Genomic DNA, 13,799 nt, shown 5'->3' with positions numbered 1-13,799 from the left:
ATACTCCACTCACGTGAATTTATGGCAATAACTTCTTTGATTTTGTGAGAGGAAGTGCGGAAGTTAACTTTTGAAAGTGAATGAAACGCTCTGAAATATACTGAATGGCAGCATATGCATCTTGTTGATTGGAGTATTTGTTCCTGCACTGGATTGGCTCATTCTGTCCTGCACTGGATTGGTTCATTCTGTCCTGCACTGGATTGGCTCATTCCATCCTGCACTGTCCTGTGCTGCAGTGATGTCATTGGCTGATCTTTCCATCTTGTTTTTTTAAATACTTTTCCAATTCAATCAAATCAAATCCAATTCAGAGTCTCAACAAGTTGAGACATTTCAGATCCAGGCTGACAAGACAGGGCGAGCGACCAAACCACCCTGTCCTGGGCCTGATCTACATGAGTCAAACTGATTGGAGAAGGGGGAGGATCCTCCTCCAAGACTTGAGCTCATTTGCATCTTAGCCAAAAGGCCGAGATGCCGCTTTAAAAAATTGCTTCATATGGAACATATGAAGCCTCAGCGTAACCTAATGACCTCAACCAAGTGCAGGCGATCCATACTACACTTGATCTTAGCCAAAAGGCCGAGAAGCGATCTTTCCATCTTGTTGCTCATCAGCAAATTCCATGTTTGCCGGCTTCAAGACACACACTGCAATACTGACCATCTTAACTGTCATTCTGACATGACGTAAGCTTGGATTTCAATCCAGCAATTATTCATACAGGTGTGTTTTCACAAGTTAAAAAGCACTGAAGCTCTGATCAATAGGTGTAGCTTTGTAGCTTGCGCCATTGCACTTTGTGGGGGGGGGCGGGGGGGGGGGTGCGGGGAGGGTGGGTAGGATTGGGAGGGATGTGATGTCATTGGGAGGTGGGATGTGATGTCATGAGGGGAGGCAGAAATGAAGGTGAACGTGGGGCCCCACAAAGTGTAAATCTGCTTCTGGAACTCGATGATCCTGATAATATATAAATCACAGTAGCTCATATTGAAATAGCAGCCTGAGGATTATTGAATATGTTACGTTTCCATCTGTTAGGATGTCCTGAATCATTTCCAGATTCGCATTATTGTTTATCCATTCTCCTCTGACATTTATTGCTTTTGGTCCCAAACTTTTGTTTCCTCTGATTGTTCTGGTAATTCTGGCTTTGGTCATGACGTGAGTTGATGCCCTTGTTACAATCACCTCTCCTAAAGCTGGGATTGTATCTCCCTCTTTTGTTTGCTCACGTCTTAGTGATTCTCAAAATTCTCAAAAAATTGCCTCATGTCCAAACCAATGTGATCAATTAATAAGGCACAATTTTACAGCCCTTCCCACTGGTGGGATTTTCCAGTTCTGCCGAAATCAATGGACTTTTGAACAGCTCATTGCATTTTCTGGCCCCACCTCTTGCCACGACGGGGCTGTAACATTCCCTCCATTATTTTTAATTGTCTTTGGCCTGGATTTTCCACACTCTCCCACCCCCTTCACCTCCCCAACCCCGCAGCAGCAAAGGCAAATAGCCATTGACCGATAGGTTCCCCGGCAGTGTGGCCAGTGAACAATGGAAAACACCATTGCCTTCGGTGGGACCGGAAGACCCCCGCCACTGACTGATGGTGAGCCACCTCTGCCGCTGGAAAAACGGCTGTGGGAGGGGGGGGGGGGGGGGGTGGTGGGGGTGGGGGGGGGGGAGTGGGTGGGAATTGTGCCTAATGTTGATTGATCGTATTGGACATGAGGCTATGTATTGATCTTGCCAGAGATGTTGAATTCCAAACACTTTAGTAGAGTCTTACCCACACAAGATATAAATACACATGCGTCTGTGTGGGTTTCCTCTGGGTGCTCCTATTTCCTACCACACTTTAAAGATGTGCGGGTTAGGTTTATTGGCCATGGTAAATTGCCCCTTAGTGTCAGGGGGAGTAGCAGGGTAAATACATGGAGTTATAGGGATAGGGCCTGGGCCGAATGGTCTCCTTCTCCACTGTTGGGATTCCAGGATTCCATTATTTTTCACCTACACCCATAATCAGCTCCAGGTATGGAAGAATTATCATGAGTTATTCCCAAGAATAGTTAGATTGCACTTTGAACTTTGCTTAAATAATTCTTGAACGGTTGTTATTATGGTTTGGATTGTGGGTTTCAAGCAGTGTTGTATTGATGATAATTTAGGCCCCAGTAATGCATGCTAATACAAAAGAGGCGGATTCTACGTCCAATGGCTTTTTGTGGATCCCCAGAGAAGGCATTAGAGACAAGAAAAATCTGGATCTCTCTTCCTATTGACCGTCAATGGGGACAGACAGCACACAGGTACAGTAAAAGGGGGCAGCAGCACTCACAGTTTTTACACATAAGTGCTGCTCCCTGGAGCCGGAGTGTAAATATAAAAGTGCTTTCACACATTATAATCTTTCTCTTTACCTCGTGAATACCACCACAATGTAATTTTGCAAACCTGACATTACACCATCTGGCAGTGATATCTAACCCTCCACTGATTTGGAAGGTGCTGTGAGAGCGATGCAACCATAAAGCAGGGAACAATCAGAAAGAATGAGCCTTCGGTTTCTTAAGCTTCTTTTTAAAAATGTGTGTACTGATTTCTTGAAGCTGCCAGTGTAATTTCACTGTCTGATAAATGCATTGTTCAAGAAGGTATCCATGCAATTTCTTCAAAATGAGTCACCCTATTAATTCCATCTGATCTTCAATCAGGCATCAGGAAAGTGGCGAGAGTAATCAAATGTAAATTTAGGGAGAATGACTGAAAGGAATTAGGAGAGCCGAGATAGTGGCATAATTGTCTTGCATTATAGATTTCAATATGGATTTACAAGCAACTGAGTAAGGGGATATGGCAGATATATTTCATGTAAATAAAATAGGTTTTAATTCTCAATTCTGTTATGGAGTAGTGCTATTTAGCCCAATCAGTAGTTAACTGTAGGGATTCTATGATTCTATTATTTTCCACCTGGACCCATAATCAGCTCCAGGTATGCAATGGCAATCTGGAAGAATTATCATGAGTTATTCCCAAGAATAATTCGGTTGCACTTTGAACTTTGCTTAAATAATACTTGAACAGTTTGCTATGACGGTTTGGATTGTGGGTTTCAAGCAGTGTTGTATTGATGATAATTTAGGCCCCAGTAATGCACGCTAATACAAAAGAGGTGAATTCTACGTCCAATGGCTTTTCGTGGATCCCCAGAGAAGGCATTAGAGGCAAGAAAAATTTGGATCTCTCTTCCTCTTATGCTGCTCATATACGAACAAACACTTCATCTACATTTATTCCAGTTTGTTCTGAATTTGCAACTGTTTTAAGTTAAAAGCCACAGTGTAAATAGTGCAAATTAATTTCCTCTCATGTCTGATCGGAGTCAAACATTCAGCTCTTGCTAATTCAAAAAGGGCTTTGAAGCAATCGGGTTTGAATGAGGCTCGTATGCACAGAGTTGCTGACCTCCAGCTTTTACTTCAGATGATAACGCATGTGCCTTGCAGATTATTTTGTATTGTCCAGTGCAAAGGGCATAGGTGAGGTAAATGTTCAAGAGACTGGGCTGATCAGATTCAAATTGAATTTGATTTCCCCGTGTAAACAGCCTGCTCAGTTCCTTATCCACGATTGAGATAATGAAGAACAGAACTCCCAGATTTGGGTGGCCTGGTAGCTGACGTGGTTGACTCTCAACCAGAAGGTCATAAGTTCAATTCCCAGGACTACCTGCCAAAGCTGATTACCTCAGTCTGAGCCTTGTGCGCCTGCACAGATTGCTCCTTAAAGGAAACATGGACACGGATCTTCCAGTCTCTGGACTATTGGAGACTGGACGCAAGACCCAAGATGCGTGTTGGGACTCTGCGATAGTCCTGATGCAATGACCTCCATGGGAACTTCCTGAGAAGTTTCAACTTCGAATGGGCAAGTCCCTTGCTCCCCAGGACTCTCTGCGAATATCTCTGACTCCGAACTACAGTCGGAGACTTCAGAAAGTTCTGAGTTACTCATCGGAATGGTTAACCAGGAAGTGTGAGAAAGTTTAAAACCTAGTCTAACATCAGGGTAGCTCCAGAACTGAGTCTCCAATAACTCTCACTGAACTGCGACTCCCTCCTCTTGAATATGCTCATTGATTCTCTAACCTCCCACCGAATCAGCCTACCCTCCCGACCAGTGGGAGACATGGCTGGTATTGAGATACACAGCAGCAATGGAGGGAAACTTTAAAGTGGAGGAGGACGATATCTAAAGTGTGACAGAATTCTGCTTCTCGCATTCAGCTTGCTATGATGATGCTTCCAGAAAAAGACTAACCACCAACTGAGATACTCTCAGTTCCCCCTACCCATCCTCATCCAAAGTCATAAAGATGTTTATTGACACTTATATTACCAGTGATTATAAGGCACATGCATTCTGCCCTGTGTCAAAGCAACCTGAGGCATATTAATATAATAGGGACAGAATGATCTTCCTCAACAAATCACCAGCAAAATGGTTGCAGTTTTTGTCACAAGACTGATGGGCAATCTGCTGACAGGGTAGAGCGCCAATGAATATTTGAGGCATCTTAAATTATTAGAGATGAGAAAATGGGGAGGAGGGATTTATTTTCTTGTGAAATGTGATTTTACAGATTTTGGAGTCTTAGCAATCTTGGAAACCATTGCTGCCTTTCCAAGCAGCCACGTTTTAATGTTAAGATTTCCTGATAAAAATGAGAAAGGGCAGCCGCATGTTGCCAGCAATCAAGGGCAGGGCTTTTGACTTTGTGTTGGGACGTTGACATTGGGTCAAATGTGAGTCTCAACCCATTATTTCCTGGTTCCTGATTCTGATCAAACAGATTGTGAAAACAGAGAGTGTTCACAAATTCTGTGACAAAGTCAAGACCTCAATCTCGGTGTTTCCAACATATTTCTAAAATGGATTTCCAAATAGTAGAGTTCGACTGTTTGTCAAAATTGTAACCAAGGTGATTAACTATGAACAAATTCTGATAGAGGGCACAGAATGATACTTCAAAGGGATTTATTTGTGGAATTGGCAAGTGGTAAATCCTTGTGCTAACAAATCAATCAGCATTGGGGATTTGTGGAGCGAATGGTATTTGTCAATGACCTCAAATATTGGTTTGTAAACAAGGATTCTTATTAGGTGGGCCTCACTGATAATCTTACTTTCTTTTCCCACAGACGGACATTTTCTCTGAGTAATTATAATGTTGCAACAACAAAATACGTGTGCGTTGTGTGATGTGAGCGCGGGATTGTGCAGTGTCGTATAATTTCTGATTTCCCCCTGATACACCCACTCAACCCCGCAGACCACCCCTACCACCTTCTCAAGAAACCTCCAGCAACTTCTCAGGGTAAAAGTGGGCCTTGTTTGTCAGTGAAGGAATCTTCTAATGACTCCAATATCAACACCAGCACAAAGAAAAAGAGAGAAGCCATCCAACTCACCAGAGGCTATATTGGGTCATGTGGCACCCAGTCTTTTGGTGCCATATACCACCTAAGGTTTTAAAATGGTGACTGGATGTGCGTGGGATTCCATTTTGGTAAAATGGTTTGTGTGTATGCACCCAGCAACTGCCAGTAGCACATGGAGCTATGAAGTTATGATGCTGTTATAACTCAGGTTAGAAACTCCAAAGTGTTTTATGAAGCCCACCTGGATCATAAGTTTTGCACTTTGAATTTGGCTCGGATAAGCATGATATGTTTCACCTCAGGTATGATTCAAATGACCCAGTAGGGAGCTTTCATCAAACAAAGTTTATTTAAGGATATCGTTAACATCTATAGAAAGAAAATTAGCAATAACTTTTATCATTTACAAACAGAAACAAAACAACCAAGATAATGTACAACCCTGAACAAATAAATCTAAAATGTTCCAATCAAACAAAAGTTCCCATAGACAAAAACTCTTTCCACAGGTTTTAACACAGCAAAGACCAATGCTCACGTAACACTGGGACTGAGTCCTTTGGATGAATGCTGCAGTTCTCTTGAGGCACACATAGACAAGCTTGGAGTCAGAACAGCTTCCCAGAACACCAGGGAGAGACTCTGGTTGAGCCACCAACAGCAGATTCTCTACTCCAGGAAGTCAAGAAGCCTTGCTTTCAGCTAACCAGCAGAATTTCCAAAGCCAGGGAGAGAAAGAAACACTTCTTTTCAGCTTGATGTCCCTTCTAAACTAACACTGCCAGCCAAACAGAAAATAAAACCTTAAATTCACTAGGAAGAAAAAAAACTGTCCAAAATACATGACTTTCCTCCTAACAATGCAGGGTCATAAAACATCCCAGAGTAAAAATAAACAAACCCCATTTAAGCCACTGACGAAGCAATTAAAAACTTCTAGCAGATGACCCAGCAGTAATTAAACCAAAACTGCTGAGAGCTGCAGAGAACATAATTTTTAAAAAATTCTCAAAGGTACACTAATGTCACAATGCGAATGTCACTGATGCCATTTTGGAACTCTACACTTCATCAATGTTTATTGAATCCCTATAATGCAGAAGGAGTTCATTCAGCCCATCGAGTCTGCACTGACTCTCCAACAGAACATCTTACCCAGGCCCACCCCGGGCCCTATCCCTTTAACCCCACGCTTTTACCCCACTAATTCCCCTAACCTGCACATGTTGGGACACTAAGGGACAATTTATCATGGCCAATCCACCTAACCTGCACATCTTTGGACTCAGTAAGAGGTCTCACAACACCAGGTTAAAGCCAACAGGTTTATTTAGAATCACGAGATTTTGGAGCGCTGCTCCTTCATTAGGTGAGTGGAGAGGTGGGTTCACAAACACGGCATTTATAGACAAAGGCACAATTGCAAGATAATGGTTGGAATGCGAGTCTTTACAGGTAATCAAGTCTTTACAGGTACAGACAGTGTGAGTGGAGAGAGGGTTAATCACAGGTTAAAGAGGTGCGAATTGTCTCAAGCCAGGACAGTTAGTAGAGTTTTGCAAGCCCAGGCCAAATGATGGGGGTTACAAGTAGTGTGACATGAACCCAAGATCCCAGTTGAGGCTGTCCTCATGCGTGCGGAACTTGGCTATCAGCTTCTGCTCACCGATTCTGCGTTGTCGGCCCTTCCTATGATGTTTAAGAGGTGCAGCTTACCTTTAATTAGCACTGACCACTCATGAGAGCAGTCCCCCTGTGGAGGCATATAGTCAGTAGGCAGCACAGATAGCATCAGCTGTACCCAGTGATCATAAAAACCAGCAGACAGTAGTGCCATGAACTTTGGCTTTTCCAATTTAATCCCCAAATTGTTTTTCCAGATTCTCATTCTGGGCTACGTGTCCTTTATCACTTGAACTATTTCAACATTTATTGGTAGACTACAGTTGATTTACCAGTCAGTCAGATTTTATCCCAGCAACTGGTTCAGAGTCAGACTTCATGTTAACTAATTGGACTCCAAACTGTCCTGAACACTTTGCCACTAGTGGAAAGGGTTAAAAAGAAATTTATTGCTGACTTTTTTTTTGCCTAAGAATTGATGGGGGTCCAAAAAGCGAATGAATGTTGCACATTTTGTTGAAGTATTTAAGAGAATGTAACATTGCTTTAGAAGTCAAAAATGAGATATTAGATTTCAAAACCAGACAGCATCATGTCACTGAATTCCAACCCAAAAATGAATAACATCAATCTCACTCAGTGTTAGCATTTGGCTCACTTTCAGCTATAGTGTGGTCTGAACAGAATCACCCATTCAGTGGATAATTTGATTTGATTTGATTTATTATTGTCACATGTATTAGTACAGAGTGAAAAAGTATTGAAAAATAATTTGGTGGCTGTTTACATTGGGTGCACTTTGCCAGTGAGATTGGCGTGTTTAACTGCTGATTCTGTACTCTGATTGAGGTGTGTCCCAGATTGCAATACTCTCCTATCCATTAATAAGCCCACGACAGGGAGAGAACAAATCAAAGCGACCCTCATTAAAAGTTGCAGTTTACTTGATAAGTGAAAAGAGCACGGCCCAGAAAATAATTAAGACTGGAATTAACAAAGATGTGCAGGTTAGGTGGATTGACCATGCTAAATGGGCGGCATGGTGGCACAGTGGTTAGCACTGCTGCCTCACAGCTCCAGGGACCCGGGTTCGATTCCCGGCTTGGGTGACTGTATGTGTGGAGTTTGCATGTTCTCCCCATATGTGCGTGGGTTTCCTCCGGGTGCTCCAGGTTCCTCCCACAGTCCAAAGACGTGCTGGTTAGGTACATTGGCCATGCTAAATTGTCCCTTAGTGTCCCAAGAATCATAGGTTAGAGGGATTAGTGGGGTAAATATGTGGGATTATGGGAACAGGGCCTGGCTGGGATTGTTGTCAGTGCAGACTCAATGGGCCAAATGGCCTCCTTCTGCACTGTAGGGTTTCTATGTTTCTACTTGAGTTAAATTGCCCCTGAGTGCCCCAAGATGTGTGGGTTATGAGGATCAGCAGGGTAAATATGTGGGGTTACAGAGGGCCTGGGTAAGATACACTGTTGGAGAGTTGGTGCAAACTCGATGGGTCAAATGACCTCCTTTTGCACTATAGGATTTAGAAACATAGAAACATAGAAAACTACAGCACAAAACAGGCCCTTCGGCCCCACAAGTTGTGCCGAACATATCTATGATGCTAATTACTCATCACATAACCATCCAGAGCCGACATGCACAGGATTATTCCAAAATTAAAGAGAAAAATGCTGGAAATGTTCAGCAGGTCAGGCAGCATCTGTGGAAATATCAATAGATAACAGATTTTCTCCACAGATTCTGCCACAGATGTGTTGAGAATTTCCAGTATTTTCCGTTTTTATTTCACATTTCCAGCATTTGCAGTATTTTGCTTTTATACAAGAGAGTCCCAGCTTTTTATCTTTACAATGTACCCTGGTACACACTGCATGTCATAGTATTATCCACTCGCCATGGAGGGAATGCAACAAAGGTTCACCAGACTGATCCCTGGGATGGCGGGATTATTCCCATGAGGAGAGATTGGGGAGACTGGGGTATTGGGGAGATTGGGGAGATTGGGGTATTCTCTACAGTTTAGAAGAATGAGAGGTGATCTCATTGGAGCATACAAAATTCTTACAGGGCTTGACAGGGTGGTTGTCGAAGGGTTGATGTTTCCCTTGGCTCTGGAGGCTGGGGGGGCTGTGTGGTTTAGAATCAGGGGACACAGACAGGATAAGAGATAGGGTGTTTAAGACTGAGACGAGGAGGAATTTCTTCACTCAGAGGGTTGAGAGTTTTTGGAATTATCTATCCCAGAGGACTGTAGAATCTCAGTCATTGAGAATGTTCAAACTGAGATTGATAGATTTTTACATGTTAAAGGTATCGAGGGATATGGGGATAGTGCAGGAAACTGGCATTGAGGTAGGTGAGCCATTTGAGGTGCTGAATGGTCTACTCCTGCTCCTATTTCATATTTCCAGGGCCACACAATTAAAACAATCCAGTGTTTAGAAATATTGACACAAGTAGGACTGAATGGATCAGTTTAGAAGAAGTTATGAGTTGCATTTATTTCACTAATTATTGTTCAGAAATTTCGTTCGAGAGCATCTCGAAAAGGTGGCCCCATGGGGTTCGTCTATAAATTGCACAGTGGCACAGTAGTTAGCACTGCTGCCTTACAGCGCCAGGGACCCGGGTTCAATTCCGGCCTCGGGTAGCTGTCTGTGTGAAGTTTGCACGTTCTCCCTGTTTCTGCGTGAGTTTCCTCCGGATGCTCCGGTTTCCTCCCACAGTCCAAAGATGTGCGCGTTAGGTCAAGTGGCCATGCTAAATTGCCCCTTAGTGTCAGGGGGATTAGCAGGGTAAATAGGTACGGTTACGGGGATGGGGCCTGGGTGGGGTTGTTGTCAGTGCAGGCTTGATGGGTCGAATGGCTTCCTTCTGCACATTAGAGATTTTATGATTGCAAATTCCATTGGTGAATCCTTTGCTCATGTAGGCGATGAATATAATTACCCCTGTTGCAGAACTGGAGGTTTTCCCCAGAAGTGAAACACTGCAGTATATTAAACCAGACTGTACATTGCACTTTAACTCCAGGAGTGTTTTGGCTGCTATTTAAACTGGTAACATGGCCTTTGGTCAATTTTTCAATCCAGCTTCTTCCAGTTACGATGATATGTTTAATTCTGAGAAAGTTGGAGAATTCAATAAAAATGAGCCAACCTGAATTTTTGAGATTCAATTTTAAAGGCCAATTTCCAGCGGGAAATCACCCTAGAATTAGATCAACTCTAATTCCTACACCTGGATAATACACACTTTTGTGGTAATAATTTTGCTATTTGGAGTTAATGCATTACCATATTTCCATCCGAGTCTCTGTGTATCTATGAAATTGGTTATGTCATCAGTTGCTAATGGGATAATTTTCATACCTTTTACATTATATCTGCCAGTTGACAACTAGATCTACTGCAAATATAATATTTAACCAGGCTAATACAAGCGTAAATGACATTCAGAGTGCAAATTACTCCATGAGGCAGTGAGACAACCAAGTTGGGAACGTGTGGAGAGCCAATATTGTAATTTTGCTTTAAGGATCACTTGCTTCTACCTCCGTTACATTGCCCAGTTCCACTCCTCAGCTTATCCACTGCTGAAAAACCATCCATCTATAATAGGGCTGGGCAAACCTTCTGACTGGAGGGTCACATTATGTACGGTAATTATAATGGGGGGGGGGTTGGGGGGGGCAGGCCATAAATCCTCCAGAGTGAACGGTCATAATACAAATAAACATAACACATTTATTATTATAATTATGCAATCATAGGAATGCATTACATAAAACAACAAAACTAAATGTTCTGTTTCGCACCTCTTGACTTAACATGAATAATAGTTAGTCACTGTTAGGGTGCTGTTAGGACCAGAACCCGAAGTTATCTTATGAAGACAGACTAGATTTTCTTTTCAGCATAAATGTGAGGGTCGGATATCTCTTTCCAGGAGTGATTTCACTGACAAAAGGTGGATTTTTTATAGTAAAACAAACTTTATTTAACACTAACAAGTGAAGCAGCTTAACCATTAACAGTTAAACAATATTTAAAAATGAAAGGAAACAACTTTACATTTTAGCTTATGACTGTTCCAGTTCCAAATAAACCCCGTTCCTGCATAGATCAAAACCATTTCAAATAAATAGTTAGCAAACCCAGGCATGCTTGTTATAAATTGTGCTAACAGTCTTGGAGCTTTCAGAGAAATATTGTGGAAAGAGAATGAGTTCTCAGGAAGGATCTGCACATGCCCCTGACTTTAGCAGACCTCCAGCAGCAACTGTTAAGTTTTTCCTCTGCTACCTCACAACACATTTTAAAAGAGATGTGACAAAATCCAGCTGTAATCTTCCCACACCTGTTAGGGAAATATTCTAATTTTCAATTTCTTCCAAATACAAAATCTCAACCTAAAACATTCTTCACCATCATGCATTTTGGCCGGAAAAATGGGAAAGTGACTTATTATCTGAATGGGGAGAGACTTCGGGGTGCTCGGTGCAGAGGGATCTGGGTGTCCTCGTTCATGAGTCACAGAAAACTTGCATGCTGTAGAGCAGGTATTAAAGAAGGTGAATAGAATAGCAAATAGGGTGGTACAGTGGCACAGTGGTTAGCACTGCTGCCTCACAGCACCAGGGTCCTGGGTTCAAATCCCGACTTGGGTCACTATCTGTGTGGAGTCTGCACGTTCTCCCCATGTCTGTGTGGGTTTCCTCCAGGTGCTCCGGTTTCCTCCCACAGTCCAAAGATGTGCAAGTTAGGTGGACTGGCCATGCTAAATTGCCTCTTATTATCGGAGGGATTGGCAGGGTGAACACGTGGGTTTACGGGGATAGGGCCTGGGTGGGATTATTGTCGGTACAGGCTCGATGGGCTGAGTGGCCTCCTTTGGCACTGTAGGGATTCTATAATGTTGGTATTTATAGCTAAAGGAATAGAATATAAAGATAAGGAAGTATTGTTGCAAATATACAAGGCATTAGTGAGGCCGCACCTGGACTGTTTTGCACAGTTTTGGTCCCCTTATTTGAGGAAAGATGTAGTGGCATTGGAGGCAGTTCAGAGGAGGTTCACTAGATTGATTCCAGAGATGAGGGGTTTGTCATATGAAGAGAGATTGAACAGTTTAGACCTATTCTCCCTGGAATTGAGCAGAATGAGGGGAGATCAAATTGAGGTATATAAGATGATAAAAGGTATGGATAAAGTAGACGGGGAGTGGATGCTTCCTCTTGTGGGGCATTGTAGGACAAGGGGTCATTGTCTTAGGATAAGGGGTAACAAATTTAGAACAGAGTTGAGGAGAAACTACTTCTCCCAAAGGGTTGTGAATCTGTGGAATTTGCTACCCCAAAGTGCGGTGGATGCTGGGACAGTGAGTAAATTTAAGGAGGAGTTAGACAGATTTTTAACTGATAATGGGTTGAAGGGTTATGGGGAGAAGGCAGGAAAATGGGGATGAGGAGCATATCAGCCATGATCAAATGGCGGAGCAGATTCGATGGGCCGAATGGCCTAATTCTGCTCCTATATTTTATTAACTATCTATCACTGCCCGGCTAAAAATCTAAACCTTATCTACATCTCTGGCAGGAACAGGGATGATTTTTCAATTCTAATTTTCAGAACTGCATAAACAACTAATCACCGGGATGCCCATTTCCAAAGGTTGAACTGAGATTGTTAGTGGAAACCTTCAATCACGCATTTCCTGGGAATTGCTGCAGGTAGCATGATTATTGCTTTGATATCTCAATCCCAATTGTCCACTCACGGAATTATAAAGCTGGGTTTACAAATCTGCTACCCTCTGGTTCTATTCCCAATTGATTTAAATCAATTGGGAATAGAATTGTTATATTGTTACCGACCCTTTGGCCACTAGAAAGAGCTTCTCCTTATTTACCTAAATCAATACCCTTCATGATTTTGAACACCTCTATTAACTCTACCCTCAGGAGAACAAGACCAGCATTTCTCATCTCCCCACTTAACTGAACTTCCACGAGTCCTGTAACCATTATAATTGTGGCTATAGGAGTTTAAAATGTAAAAGGTTGGCAGGATAAACACAAAGAGATAGTAACTATATAACATTGTAGTGGCTCAAGATGTTATTCAGTGTATCACTGGTAAAGGTAAATAGTCCCAGATGACCATAGACTGCTTTCCCCTTTGAGGGGGAAAGCTGATTGGTGGTGATTTAACCTGAGAATCACTACACACCGGATGCTCCGGTTTCATCCCACAGTCCAAAGGTTAGGTGCATTGACATGCTAAATTCTCCCTCAGTGTACTCGAACAGGTGCTGGAGTGTGGCGACTAGGGCATTTTCACAGTAACTTCATTGCAGTGTTAATGTAAGCCTACTTGTGATGAATAAATATAAACTTTAAAAGCTCAGATGAGGAGCGAGGTTGAGAAGGCAGGGCCTTCATGAATAACCTCAGCCGGTTGGGGAATTGAACCCGCACTGTTGGTGCTGCTCTGTGTCACAAACCAGCTGTCCAGCCACCTGAGCTAAACCGTGCCAATATAGACCCTGAAGGTTTCAAGTTCAAATCATGGACTGCCCTTGGCACCAAACCTTGGGAAAAATCTGGGGGACTGAGGAAAATGGAAAAACAAAGGAGAGCTGGCAAAGATTCTTTTAAAAAGTCAAGTGAAAAATAATAGGTTTGAAATTAAATGTGCTTGCAAAACCAAAA

General features: G+C 42.6%; 1 non-coding gene across 1 annotated transcript; it reads right to left on the bottom strand.

Moving 5' to 3' along the window:
• Positions 1 to 405: 405 nt before the first annotated feature.
• On the bottom strand, positions 406 to 598 carry LOC144502094 (U2 spliceosomal RNA). The gene has a single exon (XR_013499255.1). It is a non-coding gene; the product is annotated as a U2 spliceosomal RNA (small nuclear RNA).
• Between the last annotated feature and the right edge of the window lie 13,201 nt (positions 599 to 13,799).

Source organism: Mustelus asterias, chromosome 12 (assembly GCF_964213995.1).
Source record: "Mustelus asterias chromosome 12, sMusAst1.hap1.1, whole genome shotgun sequence".
NCBI lineage: Eukaryota > Metazoa > Chordata > Chondrichthyes > Carcharhiniformes > Triakidae > Mustelus > Mustelus asterias.
The sequence above is the reverse complement of the archived record's forward strand: the minus strand, read 5'-3'. Positions and strand labels throughout refer to the sequence as shown.